Genomic DNA, 22,057 nt, shown 5'->3' on the forward strand with positions numbered 1-22,057 from the left:
TACCTTTCAGATACAATTATATGAGGAGGATGAGGAAGATAAGCATTACTATCTTATTTATGAGGAGTGGCTCTATGAATAATCTGCCTTTCAGAACTTTTTTTTTACACAATCCAACAAGAAGGAAGAAGGAAACAATGTCTATCTTTAAATAGTAGAATTCTGTCAATATTATCTTTTCATATAATTGGCATTTAACCACACTTTCTTTTAAGGAGAGGAAACTTTGCAGGCAAGCTCACGTTCTATTTCTATCTAGGAAGCCTATTGGCTATTCCATCTCCAGCACTAACCATTTGCTGGAATTTCCTGGTTGGTTTTCTGCACTTCTCAGTTAGGCAGATATCAGGCCACTTTCAATTACTGTTGCTCTTTCTTCTGATTGTTAATGGAGATATAGATCAATTTGCCTGCTTCCTGGCCCCAAACTTCACTCAGTAGTGTTATTTCCACCCATGAATGGTAAGGATGGTTTACCAAATCAAACAACACCAAAACAACAACAAATTTAAAATCTCTTTAAATATTAAATTTGAGATTTAATTAAAATACCTCTTAACCATCATAAAACATATGTTGTATGTTGATATGCCCAAATTCATGGAGAAGATGATGTGGAGGTTTCCTCTGGATTATTTTAAATTATTTTATTTTTCTAGGATCATTGTTAGTAATTTACTTCCTGGGCCATTACTCTTTATTTTTAAGTTGTATATGCTGTTTGTTGATGCTCTAGGCCAGTAATTACTATTTTTATTTTCTAACTCGTGGAGACCTTACTTTGAGTGAATTTTTACCTCTAAGATCAATTTGAAGCAGATCAAGAGGCACTGGGAGCAGGTAGGGTAAGAGTCTTGTCCCTGTCTCTGTGAAGTTTGAATGCATGATGCTCACTAACTCAACTTACTTTCCCATAGAACTTTTTACAGTAGCAAGCTCTTAAAAATGATGAATAATAAATATTTTATATGTAACTCTTTATAGGTAGAGTCAGTCCACTCTAGCAAGTTCAGGAGTAATATGATCGGTGGGTCATAGCTACATGAGGAGACAACAGAATAGAAGGTTGTATCTTCCACATATGTGTGGAGTCCATTTTAAAATGCCTTTGCAATAAGGCTAAAAACTGTTCCTTGGTCCTCCAGTTTCTTTACCAGTCCCTTACTTGAACAGCAAACGGAGATTACTTGTACAATTTGACAACTGCTTCCAAAAATATATTTTATTTCAACAGATAATCTCATATTTTTTTCAAGTCAAATACTGCTATTCTGTGATTTTTTTATTAATTAATTAAAATACAATATCAGCCATTTGGAAGTATATGAAACAATTCTGGCCTTTGAGGAAGATGTCAAACACCAATGTCCCTGAGGTTGTTAACATTGCATAATATTCTCTTATAGCTTCAAAGAAAAACCTTACCATCCCCTCCCATGATTTCTATTACTGCTGATCAATAGGAATCATGACATGACTAATTGTATTTAGTTCTGCAAATATGATAGTTCACATCTACTTATCATTAAAACAATGCTATTGGCATTATCTAAGGGAAATTAATGCTGATGTGAACAACATTAGATTTCATAATCAAAGTTAAGCCATAGCTACATTGAATTGTGGGTCTTAGAATCTATGTCAAACTCCTTTGAACAAAATCCCCTAACGTACACATACTCATTCACATGCACCCCCCCCACATACACATACATACAATTTTATGTCTTAAATGTTGGTTGATGGGTTTGTACACTTTAATAAAAATATAGTATACAAAATTTTGGAAAGACTGTGTGAGAGCAAGGAACAGATTGTTTAATGCTTTATTTTTCTATTGACAAATCCAGTAAGTACAAGGGAGTCTCTAGATAATTTGATTTTTCCCTCTGTTGATATTTTAGTGTATATGCTGTATAACACCGTTAAGGACAAGAGCAGTACTTGAGGTCAGGTGGCAAGGGTTGAGAAAAGTTCATATTTGTGCTTTATTTTCAACCATTGGGAAAGAAAACAGATGTTGCTGTTCAAGAATTAGGGGCCATATGGGAGGATTTAGAAGCCACTTCAAAAATAAATGTAATCCAGTTTAAACCCACAGTCTGTATTGGTCCCTCTGGTTTCCATAGAGGTCATACTATCTCCAACTTCCAAATGAGACTCACATGGCACCAAAAGAGAGAGAGAGAGAAAGAGAGAGAGAGGGAGAGAGAAAGGTAATCTAATAAAAGTAAACATTGTAAAGTAGCCACCACACCGCAAGTAACCTGGCAAAAGAAAGTGTGAAAGAGAAAAATGGATATTGATTAGGAAAGGATGTGTTCCAAAGAAAACTTTTATTTATTTGTTTGTTTATTTATTTAAGATTTATTTACTGGGGCACCTGGGTGGCTTAGTTGTTTAAGTGTCTGCCTTTGGCTTAGGTCATGATTCTGGGGTCCTGGGATCAAGCCCCTTATTGGGCTCCCTGCTCTGTGGGGAGCTTGCTTCTCCTCTGCCCCTCCCCTGCCCATGTCCAAGCCCTTGCTCATGCTCTCTCTCTCTCTCACTCTCTTTCAAATAAAATCTTTAAAAAAATAAAGATTTATTTATTTATTTTAGAGAGGAAGGGAGGGAGAGTCAGGGGGAGGGGCGGAGGGAGAGAGAGAGATTGAGAATCTCAAGCAGACTCCCGGCTGAGTGCAGAGGCTGACACAGGGCTCAATCTCACAACCCCGAGATCAGACCTGAGCAGAAACCAAGAGTTGGAGGCTTAACTGACTGAGCCACCCAAGTGCGCTCCAAATGAAACTTTTAAATAATCCAGAGGAAAAAAACGAGAATTTGCATGATCATTTATTTTACTTAATTTGTAAATGATCAGATTTAGATCTACATTGGTATGAATGCCAAACAGTCTACATACACATATACTAAACAAGTGAGAAAAAGATGTGTTGGAGGGAGGGACTCTAAACAGTTTAGACCATTTGATCATTTACTTATTAAAATTGCTCATTGAAAAACGCATTCTGGAGCCCTTTAGTTTAATTCTTCATTTTAAAGGAGCTCTTGAGTAAAGTGACCACCAAAAATAACCACATTCAGCACACAAGCACATGTAACACCTAAAAGGAGCTTAAAGATTAAAAAAAAAAAAATAGAAAAGAAAGGAAATGCTAAATTTCAAAGGGGGATATGGGTAAGTTTAAATTGGTAATTTTCAACTATAGCATGAAATTTGTGTTTCCTTCCAGTTCTAAACACACATCAGAAGAATGTCGTGTCTAGGGAAGTATTAAAACTAAGTAAGGTGAGACTGAAGAATTATTCCATGTCTAAACAGCATCAGGTCAATGGAAGGTCATTTTCAGTGTACAAATGCTATGCCATGAACACATACATCCAACTGCAAATCAGAATAATTAAGGACAAGAATCACCACTGGGGGCAGGGAGTAGAAGGCTGCATGGTGCTTGGGGGGAAGGACAATGCATCTCTTAGGAGAAAAGTTGTCTGAGGGGCGGGAGACTGTGGAGCATGTGGGTAAGAAAATATGACACAAAAACCTTATAAAGGAAGATGACATTTCTGAGGTAATGAGTAAAAAGAAAAAAAAAGACAATTTCCAAATCTCTGAACTATATATGGCAATATAAGCTGAACACAAATATTTAACTTTTTCATGTTAATAAATATAGAAAAAGAAAGGCTGGTTGTTATCTCAGAGGATATTACAGATAATAAGGAGTCAATTAAGATATTACGGGTAGAAGAAACACTATTCCATTAGTGCTAATTTTGAATGGTGCAGCGATTTCATAATTTAATTTTTAAAAAAGCCCGTGAGGATTAATAAGGTAGTATTTTCAAGGTCCCTTAGAGAAAAGTGTTACACAAGTATAAAGTCTAGCCATTAACAACTATCTACATATTTTATGATATATACTCTCACTCTGAAAACATATTTGAGGAACTATAATTAATCACTTCCATTTTAATTCTCTTATCTTTCAGTAATTTACATAGTGCATTATAGAAAACTCATTAGCTTGTCAAAACTTGGGAAACAGTGAACTGGAAGATGGGTTTTTTATTAAAACGATACAGAAAAGGTATCTGACATTATTGAGAAAGGCATCTATGATGTCATTGATACATCAGATTTCTTTCTCCATCCTGACAGTTCAGTTTTCCATAGGGTCATCTCCCTCTGGCAAAGAGGCAGTGGGCATTCACAGATCTTTGGAGTTATGACCACTCAGAGAACTATATGGGATGTGTGTGTGTATGTGTGTGTGTGTGTACCTAGTTGATACAAACATAAGGAGTCAGAGCTCATATGATTCTTCAGCCCCTCTCTGGGAGTCTGACGTTATAGTGTGGGAATGAGTACGTATAATCAGAGGCTATGCTATGGGTTCTTGCTCTTTCCCAGAATTTCCTTCTCAGGAATGGAGTGCAGGTTATGACAAATAGCAAGAGGAGGTGGGGGAGTAGAAGCACTCCTTCAAGCCCAGAGATTCCTGGAACTCAACTCCTAGAGCGCTTAGAGTTCAAAAAAATTAAGAAATATACATGTATTTCTTAAACAGTGGAGATTTTTATTAAATCTAGGTATCCTTGCTTTGCAGTGTTTTTGGATACTAATGGTATTTGAAGGAATAAAGTTCCATGTTTTTTCTAATAAAAAAACACACTTGTGATCCCATCGCCTGTGTTATTTATGTAAGTCCGTTAATTTTCTTTAGCTGTTAACTGCAGTACTTTTATGTGACTGTTAAATAATAACCAGTTACTGGATTTGGGAGGCTCGTTATGCTAGCATCGATTCATTTGAATCCCAAACAAATAGAGACAGATTAACAAAATAGCAGAACCAAGAACCTGTGGACAACATTTATAACAAGATTAACTGATAAGATAGTCCTGTGAACCCCCAGGTACCAGCTTCTGAGATTAAACCACTGCCAGACACTGGCTATGGGTTACCTGAATCTTTATGATATAATAAGCAAAGGGAAGTAATGGGACATCGGTTGATCTTGAGAACCTAGAAATAATCAGGTTTTAACTGGAAAGCACAGTGGGCCACTTTGAAAAACAGCGGTTACAACTGAAAGCGGTTTTGTTTAGCCCCAGAGTCAGTGAGTGTAGGAGATGTAAGCTGGGTACGTCTACAGAGCACAAAGGGCCACAGCAGTTTAGGCGCTGTATCTCTTAAAACTGACATCCCAGAGCCCCAACTCTAGGGGGGAAACTAGTGGAGAAGAATCAAAACTAGACCAACCATTGACAAAAGGAAATTAAGCAGAAAGAACTTCCATAAAAGCAGGCAAGGGGAACAGCTCCAGGAGATACTGGAAAACAAGCCACCAAAGTTTTTGGCTCACTCACAAGAAAACAACACAGCAGGGGTTCTGTGTATTTAGAAAAGATACCTTGACCCTACCTCTTCTTAAAAGTTCAGAAAGACAAATTTCATATAAAGGAATATTGTTCACATAAGCTCCTTCTTGAAGAATCTACCAGAGAATGATCTTCAAACAAGTCAAATGACTAAACAAGGCAAAGTGATGAGGAATGAGGAGATAATTAAGCATACAGTTACTTGTAGAACTAAGACTAAATGAGAGTTAAAAAGGGAAGCAAAGGCTACTATTTCAGTAGTATAAATATGATACTAGTGAAAAAAGGATGAGAGAAATAATATGTTAAAAACATTCTATAAAGGTTTATGATTTTAAAAGTATAGTCATATATGTATTTAGAAACTATATATATATGTAATATTGTTATTTTGAGTCTATTACATGTATAATATGGTATAAAATAAACAAGTAATTATAGCTTATTTTAATTCTATTATCCCCTGAGTTTTACTACTAGAATTTTTGATGTGGAATATACACAAGAGGTTAAATAATAAAGAATAATAAATCCTAGAGTACTGATATGAATGGAAAGTGTCCACAGAAATTCATAAGGCATTTTACTTTTAAAAATGCTTTTTCTAGTGCTGTCTACTGGAAAGGTCTGGAAACCAGTTATCAATGCATCAGCAAAAGCAGCCTTTGACCAAGAGGTGGCTTTAAAATACCCTTCCCCACAAAAAAGAAACCAAGACTTTCTTCAAGAAAAGGCTGATTCTATGTCTGTGGGAGAAACAGTACAAATGAGCCTTAGGAATTTTGTCATATTAGATACTGAAGAAGCAGCAGCAACTACTCGGATCATGTCAGAAGACTCAGGCACCAAAGCAAAGATACTTCATTTCCCCAAAATGGGAACATTTGAGCTTCAAAAAGCATAAGAATTGAAACTGACTGAAACACTTCAAATATGTTCAAATTCATAAGCTTATAACTATATTTTAAAAAATCGAATCGGCTTTTGGAAGATGATAGGAAACCAATGTAGTTTGGTTGAAAACTGGTAAACAAATGGGCAGAATCAAGCTGTAGTCTTCATTCTGTCCATTCAACTAGTCTTTTCTACATGCACTGTGCCACAGGCTAACTAAAGAGAACATGGGGGAAGCGTCTCTTTAAAAAACTATTTCAATTAATAAATGAAAAGGAAATGCTAGAAGAAGCTTGTTATTGCCAATGAATTAATGGATCTAGGCATTGAGCATCAATGGCTTTTCACATCCCAAATAGAGAGGCAACCAGACTTCACGTGCCTCCTGAGAAAAGAATACACTAGCACTCATAGTCTTGCCAAAGGGATGGAGCAGAGTTTAATTCAGTCTCTGACTCTATCTGCCAACTTGCAGAAAATACAGAGGACAAAGAAACATGTTGCAAGATGCCATGAGTATGCAATCAGCAAAATGCAGACTGCAGAAATGTTACAGGTTGAATGCTCTGGGAACGAGTATAAATATATTATAAGAAAATACTAGGGGGCTGGAGGAAAAACCTATAGACTGAAACACAACTTGCAATTGAAAAAGGATGGGCAAAGCTAAAAAAAACCTACGTGTTCTATGGATACACACTTGGATGATAAATCTAAAAAGAAAATCAGGGAATTAAGATAGGGTGATGGTTACTTAGTTGACAGGGAGGGGAGGGAGTTGGTATTGGTACAGGATATGGAAAGGATTTCTGCAGTAGGAGATATATTTATTGTCTTAGGTGGGAGAGAAAATATCTGTCTTATGCTAATAACTCATAATGCTATACATTTGTTTGGTTTTCTGCATCTGTGCTTTATTTTATAATAAAATGTTAAAAAATCAAAATAATAATAATCAGTTGTCAATCTATTGCCAGAAAAATTTAATGAGTGGACAACTATCTTTGGTTTACCTCAGCTGCCTCATTTTATATTCCTGTTGTTTCTACTTTTAATCTCCTATCTCTGACTTTCTGTCCATGAAAAATAACTTCATATTTCTTGTGTCTCAATCTCTGGGCATGAAAAATAAGAATACTAATTTTGCCAAGGCAGACTGTTAACAGGGACAGGTGAACTGAAAATCACAGCCTCTCGCTCAGTTTTTCTCTTAATTTCTTCTCCTCAATTCTTGAGCCTGTTACTCTTCTGCTTTTACTTAAGACCCATAAAACATTTAACTCCTACAAGATGACATTTTACACATGTGAATGGAATACTACAAATATCAACGAGAGAGTATTTTATCCTGTTAAATTAACGCCTCTGTCTGAAAACGATATATACTCTAGCACTTAAGATTATGGATAGAAAGCCGTAACAACTTGTAAGCACTAAATCTCCCTTATAATTATTTGTTCTGCCTTTTCTCTGGGTAAGGGAGTATAAGTTTGCATAGGATAACTGTAATCCACCTCTTTTTTACTATCATTGAAGGATTTAATCTTTTCAAGGCTTATTAATATGCCATATTTTCTCCAAAAAAGCTTTGTACTTCACTTGACTCCCATTTCTTTTTATAATAGCTCAAAATTAGAGTCCCTTAAGAATCAATTGTATTTGATCAAAACTCAAAGAATTGGATTTTAAAATAAGCACTAGCTTCAAGTCAGAGAGACCTGTATTTCATTTCCAGGTTCTATATTTACTTAGAGGGAAATTACTTTATCTCCACAAGCTTCAATTTCTTCATCTATAAACTGAAGACCTTAGGACCAGTATCACAGGGCTGTTGTAAAGGTTAAAGGAGATAATGCATCTAAAATATTTGATGCATTTCAGATACCCTTTAAATGAGAGTTACTCTCCCTCACCTGTTAAGTATTGTATTCTTAAATTCATGTTTTATGCTAGAGTGGATTAAATTCTGAATTAGTTACTGGGCAAGAAAATATTTTATTTGGCCAGGCATATTTGCAGTTTTTGGTTTTGTTTTTGTTTTTTAAGTACAGTTGACACACAATGTTACATTACTTTCAGGTGTACAACATGTGATTCAACATCTCTGTAACTCATACTATCTTCTCCACAAGTGTAGCTACCATTTGTCACCATACAACGCTATTACAATATCAATGACTGTATTCCCTATGCTGTGCCTTTTATTCCCGTAACTTATTCATTCTATATGTGAAGCCTGTATCTCCCACTCCCCTTCACCCATTTTGCCCATCCCCTCACCTCCCTCATCTCTGGCTATAAAAACAGAGAACAAACGGATGGTTGCCATATTTGCAGTTTTAAATGACTTTAAACTTCTTCTTATCCTTATTTTCCCCAAAATATATTTTGGTCAAAAAAACCCCGGTGAGACTGTATCAAATATGCATTCAGTGATCTACACCCTATATTCCTAAATGATGGATCTTGCTTGTCCTTATTCTAGATTCAGTCTCTTTTCAGACATGTATATGTTTAAATCTGCTATATTTGTGATCTGCTTGAGATGTGATAGCCTCTTTTTTATTTGCTTTTAACTTAGCAAGTGCTGACAAATGGAAAGCCAAAAATCACCTCTAAAAAATGGTCTTTCCTGTTCTGGATGATCACAACTTCCTCTCATAATGTTGAAAATAGCGAGAGTCTCCACTTTGAACAGCACAGAGAGAGCCATTAAGTTCCACATCTCTAAGAGTGTGGACCACACCCCACCCCCTGCTCCCCAGTGCCCATTTTTCTGAAGTATATAAGTGACAGGGGAAAGAAAAGAAGGTAAATAACATGATTTAGGAAACTAAGGAAGAATAGTTTTTTTTTTTTCAGTAAAAGCAACTGTGATATCTTTAAGCTATGACTACGTTTTCAACTTGGCATTGTCTCTGTAATATGATTCCAGGGGTGGCAGAAAGAACCCTAAGCGCAATAACTCATTATATATTTACTTATCATTTAAAAAAATTTTTGAGAGTTCCAGTGAATATGTGAATCTATCCAAAGTTGAAGCTGACTCCCCCTGGCTGGAGTAAGTGTTGTGATGTTGGAAGTGGGACATGTGAGTTTGGGGGCCAGAGGCATGATAGGGTACACCATCTTCAAGGCCCCAGCCAAGAGGAAGAGGAAGACATTTCAAATATTACTGCAAGAAAAAGACCAAAAGCCAACACTTTTCATCCATTTACAATTCTGCTGTGGACCATGAGGTGCTATTCTGAATCTCTGTTCATCCCACAAGTTGATAACCTTGTGAAGACATCAGAAAGATCCCTGTTGGCCAGCTTCTCTGCCTTCCTTTCAGTGGGAAATTTCTACTCTGTAACGATCATGATTTGAAATACTTATTTTTGGTGTGCATGAGAAAGGAAAGAGGGCTGAATTAAATATGACAAAACTGCCATCCTTGCTCTAGTAGACAACTACTCCAGAATTCTACATGTAAAAATGTAAATGTTTGCAAGGAGTCTCTTCTTTTAAAAAATCCATTACTTTATGACTGTCAGCATATTTGAAAAATAAAGATCCTTTCCAATTTCTTTGAAGCTAACAGAATCTGTTTCTTAGTGATTGTGTCAGAGGTTTAAAAGCTGTTGCTCTCAGTTTTTTCCTTAACATTTAAGAATCTGTTCCTTTTTTGAGTCTGTCAAAGGCTTTTAACAAATTGGAAGATTGTTGCTCATTCAGTTAGATTTTTTTTTTTTTCTGGATGAACACGATACAACAAATCTGTTTTGGTGTCTTTAAAAACTGAGTTTTGGCTTATTAAAATAGTTAAATATTGGTTGCTCTCTTTAAGGCTTTGGGGTTGTTCTTTCAAAATAGAATTATTCTTGTGTTTGCCCTATGTGCCAGAGCATTGGTTTCATAACCAACTGGACCAATAGCTTCACATAATCAGATGCTCAGTTAATAAGGAATGACAAGCATATTGTACTCCTGGCACCTTCAGAACTATTATAATACAGTCAATGAATTGTTACTAAGGACACAGTCAAAATATAATGGTTCTAAAGGAGGCTTTGGGGAATAAGAAAAAGAAAGCTATTTTGGATATTGTCAAATATAAATAATTAGGACATTCTCATTCTTGTGGTTTGGATTTTATTTACAGTTTAGTGTAAACATATACATTTTTTTCCTGTGGGATATGCATAATAAAAATTTTGCTAGTTGTATATCATTATGAGTTACCTGACGAATTATTATATTTAGCAAATATATATAAATATAAATATAGTAGACTGTTATATATATATATATATTTAGTGCAATCGATTATATAATTATATATGTATATAATTGTCTATTTGGAAAAGCTTAAAAAGTACTACAGGCCATTTCAAAAATTACCCTGGTTGAAATCCATTTACATAGCATTTTAATCTTTTAAAAATTATTTTACCTATTACTATTTTCATCACCAAGTGTGTAGTTTTGATACTGACAGAAGGGTTCAGATAGGCTAGATTCCACTAGAAACAGCTATTTTGCACATACAAAATGTTGTCTTCAAAATATAATCTCATAACCCCCAAAACACTTCTAAAAGCCATTAACTACACACTCTGAAATTAGGCTTAAGGGTTAGAGTTTAACCTCATAAACATTTAAGATCAAATTAAAGATTTTATCCTGCTACTCATCAGCATTTTATAGTTCAACCAATTTCGATTTCTAAAGGGTATTACAAAGCGATAAAATATTGTTTTCCACATGTTAAATCCTTTTAAAGAAAGAACAGAGAAATATCAGCCCGCATGAATCATAAACAAATTCATTATTACCATTGTCACTGTTATTACTGATTATGATTAACACAATATTCTCTTCGCAAACCAGAAAAAGCTAGATCTCTATTCAGTATCTCTCTCCTTTCTGCCAGAGTATTGAAATTCTGAGGCTATTATACTATATTATGCATAGATTAGCCACGGTAGTAAAATAAATTGTATGATATCAATTTACTTTGTCAAATAAATGACATGCCATCCGGTAGAGACATCTGGTTCCTACCTTGAATGTAATGTGTTATCACTTTAGTGCAATCAATTGAAATACTGTGCCTCAAATGATACTACTCATCATTTGCTTGGATTGCTTAAAAATATTCCAAAAATAATTGCAACAATTATCCCATGATAATCTGTCAAATAGTGCACTGTAGATGTGATAAGAAAGAATTCAAGACATGTGTTCCAATATTTGAAGGGAAAAAAGTCAAATTCCCAGTTAAATTATTATTCATGAATTTAAAGCACTGCAATCTCTAATTCTTCTTTCTGTCTTAACACTCTGGCCCCTAAAACAAGCAGATCTCTGTGTCTAGAGTACCTCTCCCAACTGTTACTATTACCAGTATTTTTTTGTTTTGGTTTTTCTCTTTTTTTCTTTTGATCTTCTTCAGTCATATTAATTGTAAATCTTTGCCTATTTTCTTTCTTCCTCATTAGCTCAAATGTTTCTTGAGGGATAGTGTTTAATTCATCTTTGGAAATCCAGGGTTCCCAAAATACACTAGATCTTTGTAGGAACTTAATAAATGCTTGTGCAAAGAGTGTTATGTAGCACTAATTCAGGAAAGCAGCAAGCACCCGAGCCATCATCAGGGGGAGTATGAAGGATGAAAAAAAGTGTTGAATATGATAGATATTCAAAAGAAAGAGCAGTTTTCATAGCAAATTATGTACAGTAGTCGGAGGTAAACAATCATAATAGCTAATCATAACTGGTAGTAGCTATTACTGTACACCATGCATTATGTAATATCTCACTTGATTCCCAAAACACACCAAGTGCCTACCATTATTATTTCTACTTTATTTATTTTTTAAGATTTTATTTATTTATTTGACAGAGAGAGCACAAGCAGGGGGAGCGGCAGGCAGAGGAAGAGGGAGAAGCAGGCTTCCCACCGAACAGGGAGCCCGATGTGGGACTTGATCCCAGGACACTGGGATCATGAGCTGAGCTGAATGCAGACACTTAACCGACTGAGCCACCCAGGCGTCCCTTATCTCTACTTTATATATGAGACACCTAAATCACACAGAGCATAAGCAAACTTCAAAGATTTAAGCATGTATACTTGAGAGAACACAACTGGCAGAAATATGAAATATCAGAGGAGGAGATAGTTTGAATCACTATCTTATCTATTTCATATTTCATAGTAAGTTTTTGCACTAAAACAACCAGTTTTAAAGGACACATCTATATTTAAACACAAATGATGTTAAATAATATCTATGTGATAGCAATCTCTTTTTAAAGAGTAGGTATTTTAAAACAGATATAAGAAATAAAGAAGCATAAAATTTAACTACTTCACAATTTGACCTAGGACTAACACTGACTATCACCATAGTCACCATGGTACTTGGAGGATAACAGAAGTCATTTGAAATGATGACTCAATTATCTTGTGGCCAGAACTTCTAGCACTTCTGAGGCACCATATATATTCTTAAGAAAATGGCAGAAATGGCAAAATGGTACTTTAATCAAGTAATCAACCTGCCAAATGTTCAAAATTATACAAGAGTTTCTTGGAAGAGGGCAGGGAAAAGAATGATAGAAAGCTTTTTTATTAACATGGAAAAATGCAAAGGTGTGAAATATCAATTTGTGATAACACTGTGACTTCTGTTATTCAAATATATTTTAGAGGGTTACAGTGAAAACTATAATATTAGCAAATAAGAATATTATGTGAGCTTTCTGGAAAAAAAATAGGATAATATTTTCCAGGGTAAAAATTTAGTTTTGGATATTCTATTATGCTTCCCTAACCACTGAAATTATATTTGCCCTTGACTAAATCATATATTATCTTCTGTAATTTAGTTCCCCTAGAGAAATGTACCTGTTTCTAGGGTGGGCAGGTGTTTATAGATTTGAGAATTAAAAGGTAAAAAATAATGGCAAAGCATTATTCTTACTTCACTATGTTCAACCCCCCCCCCAAAAAAAAAGTCAATTAGAAAAGCAATCAAGTTATTGAAATCTCAGGGAAAGAAATTATGGACACTATTTTTTTTCTCCCATGAGTTTAAACTGAATTGAAATGTAACATTTGGTTGTTCAGAAATTATATCCTGTTCTTTATGAGTTGTATGCCCTGATTCAGAGTGAAAGTCAGGGTCAACATTTCAGATGTTGTGTCTTTTGGAAGAATTATTACCTTTAAATACTGGATTAAAAACAAAAAGACAAATCCCCAGCCTCATCCAGTTAGAGTTTCTCTTTCTGGCTCCATAAAACAGAACAAGAACCCAGGCAATGGGAGAAATAATTTTTTTCAGTCCCCCTTCCCAGGTTCCCTGCCATTTTGAGCCTGAGTTTTAGCCAGCTGTCTCTAAAATCATGACCCCCATTTGGGCTCTCTAGGTGACTGAAGGCAAAATGGCTTTCTAGCTAGGAAGAGTATACAAAGATACCAAAAACCTACACAAATTTTTTGTTGCTGTTATTCTTGGCCCTCTTGATCAAGGGGTTGGACTTAATCAAATTGATTAGAAGTAGGGTTGGAGATAAGGAAAAAAAATTCAGGGGAAAAAATCTTGTAGCAAGAAAAGTTCTCAAATTTTTAAAAAAATGTGCTTTGACAAAATTAAAATGTATAAGACCTAAAATAAATGAGTTAAATTTCTTAGCACCTTTAAATGGTTTGTCACGATGGACTTTTTGTAAATCATTTGTAAATCATAATTCATTTCTACTAACACACATTGTACTTACAAATTGAAGACATATGGAAATAATTAAACTAGAATCAAAAGAAAAACTGATGTAAACATTTCACAACATTTACAGAATTTATCCCAAAGCAATCTAATAACTAAAAATTGATGGAATTTACATGTGGATCACATGGCTTATTCGGTAAGAGTTGTACTAGAACCATGGACACATTCTCTATGCTTGTTTCTTTATCTAGAAACTAAAGTTAATATCTGTTTAAATGAAAGAAAGCAGGTATGAGATGGCACATTTAAAAATATTTTAAAAATAGTAAATTTGAGTAACTAAGGGGTTTAGTGGCAATTTTATCACTAGGGTCCTGCTCAAACAGATAAGATTTGTAAATCGTGAGCTCTCCTTTTCACTTGTGGGAAGACTGTAAAATTACATAACATTTTCAAATCACTGAAACAATGAAGTGGATCAAAGTTGTTTGCCTCATGCCTCAAGGGGAAATTATGTCTGGACATAGCTCTCTTGTGTCACATCTGGTATAAATTTGTTATAGAACAAATTGTGACGATGTACTAAAGTAGTGTTCAGAGATTTGTCAAATTAATGATACCCATTAGTACCCTTGGGCTAATAAAATGGACTGTGTTGTATTATGAGTGACTAGCAAGACCCAAGTCAGGTAATTTTAGATTTTAAATTAGCCCTCACCCATCTAAAACCTTGCTAAGAGCACCCAGCAAAAAGTTGGTATTTAGTATTGAAGTCAGCGAATCATTCCCTTATCAATGAATTTTGTTTACTGAATTGGAAAAGTCCTAAAAATGCATTAAAAATTAAGTTAACACACTCTAAACCAACTGTCAGCCAGTGCTTCCAGCTGAAGCATTTATGATGTAATAAAATTAGAACGTTGGAAAGAAAGCACACTCTACACAAATGTACAGGATTTGAAAGTCAGACTTTACATTTCAAAGTTTTTGATATTTCAGTTGAGCTTCTGCTGTGTATGCCCACAAAAGTACACTTTCGAGTCACAGAAGAGTGTTCTGCTAAATGTAAAATCTTTTGTGCTCCATTTCCCAAAGACAGGAGGACTTAGGGAGCTTTGCTGGAGACCACAGCGCTCTGATGCACTCAGGATGACTTAGCGAACATAGCAAACCTTGGAAATTATTTAAAACTCAACTTTTAATCTACAAAAACATTAAGAAACTGAAAACTTGTTTAAAACTGATGTCTTGGGGAAAATCCTGTCATCTCCTTAAAAAGGGCTTTAGTAATTTTATAGATGGTCATGATGATAGCATGAAAGATGATGATATTGTTGATGATGGTATATACTCAGGGCATGTCTGCTATGTACTTCACATGCATTACTCAATCCTCACAAAAACTCTATGGTAGGCACCCTTGTTGCCTTGGGTGCCTACAGAAAAGAACACTGAATATAAGAGGTGTTAGATAAACTGACAAGGTCACAGCAGACATATGGCTGAGTCCGGTTAGGAGCTCAGATATGCCTTACTACAGTTTTTACCCTTTTTTCCCCCCTTAGTTTTTATTCTTAATCATCCTGCCATTTTATATAATCGAGGATGTTCAAACTCCTCGAAAAAATATACTATCTGGTATCTCTGTAAAATATTTTTATTTCTACAGCATTCAGAGTTCTTAATAAACTATTTGCCTCTAATTGCTTTCACCCACAGAGAAGTCATGTCAGCCACCATTGAAATGCAGCTGCCTGTAGGAGGGAAGAGGCTGGGAATAACGCTTGTCCACATAGGAAATAAAAACTGCTTAAAATTGCCTCTCATACTTAAGAAGGTAATAACCACAGTTAGAGGTTGTTCTGGTCATTTAAACCAGCATTTTATTTTTTACAATGTGTGTTACTGAGACCTTTAATGAGCACAGTTGGAGTGGGGAAGCTTTCTATTTCTGAAAGCCAAGGAACATCTCCAGTTTCATGGTGTTCCCTCACAGTACATGAGAATGTGCATTCACTTAAACCCAAGGACACAACTTATTAACACATCTCTTGACAGTCCATATTTTTCCCCTAAGAGGTTTTGCATTTATAGAACATTTTCTCCTTGCATTTGGAAATCAAAGGAAGAGAAACCAAATATATGTGACTATAAAACATCTAATTGATTTTATTTTTGTTCAGCAATTTTTAATTTTGGCTGTGAATTTGGGGTTGCATTTGGTACTCCTTTAGATTTAAAAGAGCAAGCACAGAATGCATAAATTCAAAAAAGATAAAAAGAACTAAGATTATTAACCTTTAGGGGAGAAGGCTTTCACATCAGTTGGTAACAGCCAAATTTAGATATCATTCTGCTTAAAACAGAAGGACATGAATTAATCTTTACTAATAAACTATGTACTTTACACCCAACGGTCATCTAAAAACATAATTTAAAGAATTTAAAATATATATAAAGAAATGCTTCATTTTTAAAGTCATCACTTACTTCATTTAATTCCATTAAAGAAACATTGATCAAGCGTATCTATTGTATGAACAAAAGTTGGTTCTGTGATGGTGCAAGGGTGAACAAGTTTAAACTCTATGTAAAGAAGGTGATGTTCAAATAGAGGAGATGGGGCTTGTGTAAAAATAGGCTTGACATAAAAGAAATATGTAATGAGTATTCAAAAGAGGTAAAAGACAAGAGGGAATACAGTAGAAGCAGTTAAGTGACATGATCTGACACATCTGACATCATCTCCTACCCTACTCTCCCCCTCACTCGCTCTGCTCTGGTCAGACTAATCTCCACGTGGTTTCTTGAATCACCAGATACTCTTCAGTCTTAGGGTCTTTACACTTGCTTTCCTCCCTGCCCAGGTCTATCCATAAGTCTTGCTCTCTCATTTTCATCTAAATTTTCCTCAAATGTTTCTCAGTGACACCTTCCCTCATTGCACTTTTTAAAGTGTCAACCTCCCTACCCACTTCCTGTTATCCTCTCCTACCTTACTTTCCTTCTTAGCTCTTATTTTCAAACATAGTATAATATTTTCTAACTTATCTGTCTCCTTCCTGCCATCTATGAGCCACAGTAATTTGTTTACTGTTAACTTTTTAGAGCTTGGAATAGTTCTTAGCATATAGTAGGCACTCAACAGTTATTTGTTAAATAAATAAATGAAGCATTGACTAGTTCAGGGTGAGGGTCCTTAAGACACAATAATTTAAAAATTCAGGATAGTAACTAGAGTAGTATCAGGGTCCAGAGAAAGTCTTGGTTTATTAAAACTAAGGTAGGTTTTAAACATATTTGAAGGCCAAGGAATATGAGACAGGGACCAGAGAAAGAAAAAAGAAGGAAAAAAACCCCTGAGGATCAAAGTCTTGAAAGAATTGCAGGACACAGGCTTAGAGGCATAAGTAGAGCAATTAGCTTCCTCTAGGGGAACACCTCATCCTTTAAGACAAGATCAAAGGAAAGGAGAGAGCTAGATGAGAATAAAAAAGGAACTTGAAAATGTGAGAAGAGTAAAACTGAGGAAACTTACTTTTTCCAGGGCTGCAGCTGAGAATGAAGAATGCAGGGGCAGAAACTAGGGGCTTCTGGAATGGTAACAGGTTAGAATAGCTGTTCAATAAAGTGCAAAAGAGAATTACTGGAGATGAAAAGAATGTCTTTCATGAATAGTGAGAATTTGACTGCAAGTATATAATATGCACTTACAGAGCAGTCAGTCAGCCACCTCATGTGTACTCCCTATTATCCTTGAGAAAGGATACTGTGAAAGTACTGTGGCTGTCATCTAGGCCGAGGGACAGGAAGATCAGAGTGGCAGAGTGCCAGGGGGGCAGCGATGAAGTAAAAAAAAGTGAGTATATTTTTAGAATCACCTAATATTTAACACATAGTGTGCAAATGCATGGTAGGCACCCTATATAGGACTGTTCCTATGTTGTTGCTACAATTTAAATAATCATGCAGATGAAAGAATCAAGGCTAGATTCAGTGATAGAGAGTTGTGGGGCAGTAATATGCTGAAACTTGTCATTAAAGTTGTGTGTAGCCCTACTAATACGTAAGGTTCCAAATATGCCTTAATTTCATCATCTATAAAATAAAGATGGTATTAGTACCTATCTTAATATTTATTGTGATGATTAAATAAAATTCATTTTGATCCTAGGGACAAAAATATTATTTGAAGGGGGATTAAAAACTGATATAAATTTAAGATAAAGTATCTAAAATAACATCTGGCTTAGAATAAGGGCAGTATAAGTGTTTGGCTTTAAGGAGTAATAATGTGATGGTGAAGGGTTCAGAATCTTTTTACCTAAAAGGTATTGATTGGTTCCTTGTTGGTAATGATTGAGCAAAATCCTGAAAACCAACCTCCTGATCCAGTAGTTATTAGCATGTTCTCCACCTCCTACAATAACTTATAGATAAGATGGTAATCATCTGTAACAGCGGTTCACTAAAGCGGAAGTTCTTAACCGCTTGTGTGGAAGGTGAGGTAGTGGTCAGAACACTAGTATGACTGCAGACAAGAGAACATGGGTGTGTGTGTGTGTGTGTGTGTGTGTGTGTGTGCGCCCACGTGCTTGTGTGTGTGTCTGAAATGGAGACAGGTATTTTCCTTAACTCACAATGGGGTTATGTCCCAATAAACCCATCATAAGTTGAAAATACTGTAAGCTGAAAATGCATGTAATACACCTAACCTACCAAACAGCATAGCTCAGCTTAGCCTACCTTAAATGTGCTCAGAACACTTCTATTAGCCTGCAAAGTTGGGCAAAATCATCTAATGCAAAGCCAGTTTTATAGTGAAGTGTTGAATAGCTAGTGTAATTTATTGAATACTGTGCTGAAAGTGAAAAAAAGAAGAGCTGTATGGGTACAGAGTGGTTGTATGTGTACCAGTTGTCCACCCCTGTGATCACACGGCTGACTGGAATCCCCAGCTCGCTGTGCCACTGCCCAGCATCACGAAAGTATGGCATGCATATCACTAGGCAGGGAAAAGATCACAACTCAAAATTCAAAGTACAGTTTCCACTGGATGTGTATTGCTTTTTCACTATTGTACAGTCAAACCATTATAAGTTGGGCACCGTCTGTATAAGTAGCAGCTTTGCATATTATAATCATATCTTAGCTAGTCTTCTTGTGTTTTTCTCGTTTCTTCTAAGATTGACTCTCTATTTTGATCTCTATTCATGCTTGTATTTTTAGCACCTAAACTAGTATATTTTTTTTTTTTTAAAGATTTTATTTATTTATTTGACAGAGATAGAGACAGCCAGTGAGAGAGGGAACACAAGCAGGGGGAGTGGGAGAGGAAGAAGCAGGCTCATAGTGGAGAAGCCTGATGTGGGGCTTGATCCCACAACGCTGGGATCACGCCCTGAGCCAAAGGCAGATGCCCAACCGCTGTGCCACCCAGGCGCCNTTGTATTTTTAGCACCCTAAACTAGTATATTTTTATTACCGTGTATATATATGTGTGTGCAGTGCATAACATATACCTAATAAATATTTATTACATGAATAAACAGTTTCCTAAATTAGCTGCCTAAAAGCTATGGCATCAGTCTGTGGTCTGAATTTTCTGTGGCTATTTCTTATCTCTACAGAATACACTTTCAGCTCCTAACCCTGGAATGCAAGACCCACCACATTCTGCCCCAAACTTCTCTTGCAGACTTTACTCCAGCCATCAGACCTGTTTATACTTTTCCCAACATCTCAAGGCACACTCTATCTCTGAGCCTTTGTTTTTCTCATTGTCTGTGTTTAGAATACATTTTTGCCTGTTTTACTGCTAATACTTTATTCCAGCCTTTCCTTCCTTCTCTCTTTGCCCCAACCTTAGATAACTTCCCTCTGAATTTTTGTTGAACTTAAGATCTGTATCCTCTTTGACTGCCCAATATATAACAGGTGCCCCAAAGTGCACCTTACTACTAAAATTATGAGGGCATGTAGTTTGATCATTCAATTGTAGATGCTGAAGGGATGAAACTGGGTCATTTGAGAATGAATTTTGGAGAGAATTCACCCTTTTGCACAGGCGTGATCATCAAGCAAACAAGATAATGAGATAAAAAAAGAATGAATAGGTATACACTTGAAAGCCAGTTGCTCAGAATTAACTCAATCCTTTATAGACTCTACAGCACTAAAACGACTATGGGGACCACCACAGTAATTTGAAACAAAAACAATGTCAACCCATAAAATACAACATACACATAGATGATAAAATTAGACTAGTTTATTTCTGGATTTTTTTTTGGCCAAAATTCTGGTAAGTTCAGAACTTTCTGTTTTTCTTCCTTCTGATGTGTTGATTGACCCACGTCAATCCTTTGGTACTGATACTATGGGGAAGCTTGTGGCTGAAAAGTGGACACAAAGTGTCATCATAAACCAGTATTTCCATATACAGAACTCAGAAAGTACAATCATGTTAGCATTGCCATCCATTAGTATTTGGGAAAAGACATACTTTGATTTGCATTTTTTTTTTTAGAATGAAGATCACATACTTAGAAGCCATGCAGGCAGGTAACATGCGTGACTACGGAATGAGGAAAGCAGGGACAGAACACATACACTGTGTAAGGCTGTGCCCTGGTGTCAGGGATTCTGGCGAACACTGGCCAGAGCTGCCCTTTTAGAGCTACTGTTACTTAGCTCCAGCCAATTTGGCCATTTGAGAATGTAAGCCTAGGACAGCAACATCTTCCAAGTCACTGGGAGAGGTTGGGACCTTGACTTTTTAACTTGACATTTAAAGATTTTAAAAGTTGACACAAATTCATCTACAATATTATGGATCAAACCAAGCACATCTATGGCCCTGATATGGCCTGCACACCACCATTTCTCAATTTTTGCTTTTGATTCCTATGACGATCTTCTTCAGTGTCACTTCAATTCAATAACCATATAAAAAACTTACCTATAAGATGTTAAAAATAACCATTATACTTTTAATAATACATTTCCACATGGCTGAAAAAAACCCTTACCTAAAAATAACAGGAAAAGCTTGAAAACCAAGAGGCAAGGAGCAGCAGTTTTTAAGGGGAAATGTAGATTGCATGACATCCTTGCCCTATTTCATTCAGTGTATGCCCTCTGGGCTGAATATTTGCCTAAAGCAATAATCCAGATGTCAGCTCTGGGTCTTCTGTATCAGCAGAGATTTCCAAAGGTTTTATATTTTTAGAACTCTTGCACTAGGGCCACTATTGCTACCATTAATCCATTAGTCTCTGCTTTTGCTAGGAAGGTACTATGAAAATTGTCTCTGAACAGCAATACCTTGATAGAGCATAAACGGGAGAAAGAGGGATACAGGTTATATACATGGAAAAGGCTTCTGCAACGTGCGTTGCTCAGCAAAAGTCACAAAATATTGCCCCACCTCCACTGACATCCTGCATTTTCAGTAACAGATTTCAAGGGGAATTCAGTTCACATTACTTTCATTAAAAGAATGACTTTGGGGCTATTGTGTGCCCATGCAACCTCGAAGGAACTTTTCCTAATGGCCAAAAGTCATGTTTCTCTTCAGCAGTTACCATAACTCAAAAATTGGAAAGGGTAAAATATGCTCTTAGCTTAGAAGTCAATGGCCAGAGTAAGCTCTGAATGCTTTGCACAATGTTTTTTGTTCCCCTAAAGAAGGAGCACACAGCGGAAGCCTCAGTTCCTGCAGTGCAGCAGGTCTGCAATAGCTATTACCTTCAAAAGAAGAGGGAAAAGAAAGCAAAGGGACCAAAACAAATACACAAACCCCAGCTCAAGGCAATAAATAGGAAAGGCTCAAGAGCCCCAAGATGACAAAAGGAGAGCAGTTCTCTCACCCCCTTTTCCCACTGGCCTTTGTCCTTTTTTATTGTTGTGTACTTAGGCTGTTGCATCTTCTCTTCAAAGTCTCACAACAGGACCTGAGTACTTTTCTCAAAGGGCATTTGTCCTCCTGTACAAGAATTATCACTCAGCACTTTGGCTAAACTTTTTACTCTATTAGGGCTTTTCCCATCATATTT

General features: G+C 36.0%; 1 protein-coding gene across 7 annotated transcripts in view; it reads right to left on the minus strand.

Annotated features, from left to right (window-relative positions):
- The window catches only part of KCNH7 (potassium voltage-gated channel subfamily H member 7), a 459,439-nt gene that overhangs the window by 302,548 nt on the left and 134,834 nt on the right, over positions 1–22,057 (minus strand). The window lies entirely within an intron of this gene.

This window comes from Ailuropoda melanoleuca, chromosome 2 (assembly GCF_002007445.2).
Source record: "Ailuropoda melanoleuca isolate Jingjing chromosome 2, ASM200744v2, whole genome shotgun sequence".
NCBI lineage: Eukaryota > Metazoa > Chordata > Mammalia > Carnivora > Ursidae > Ailuropoda > Ailuropoda melanoleuca.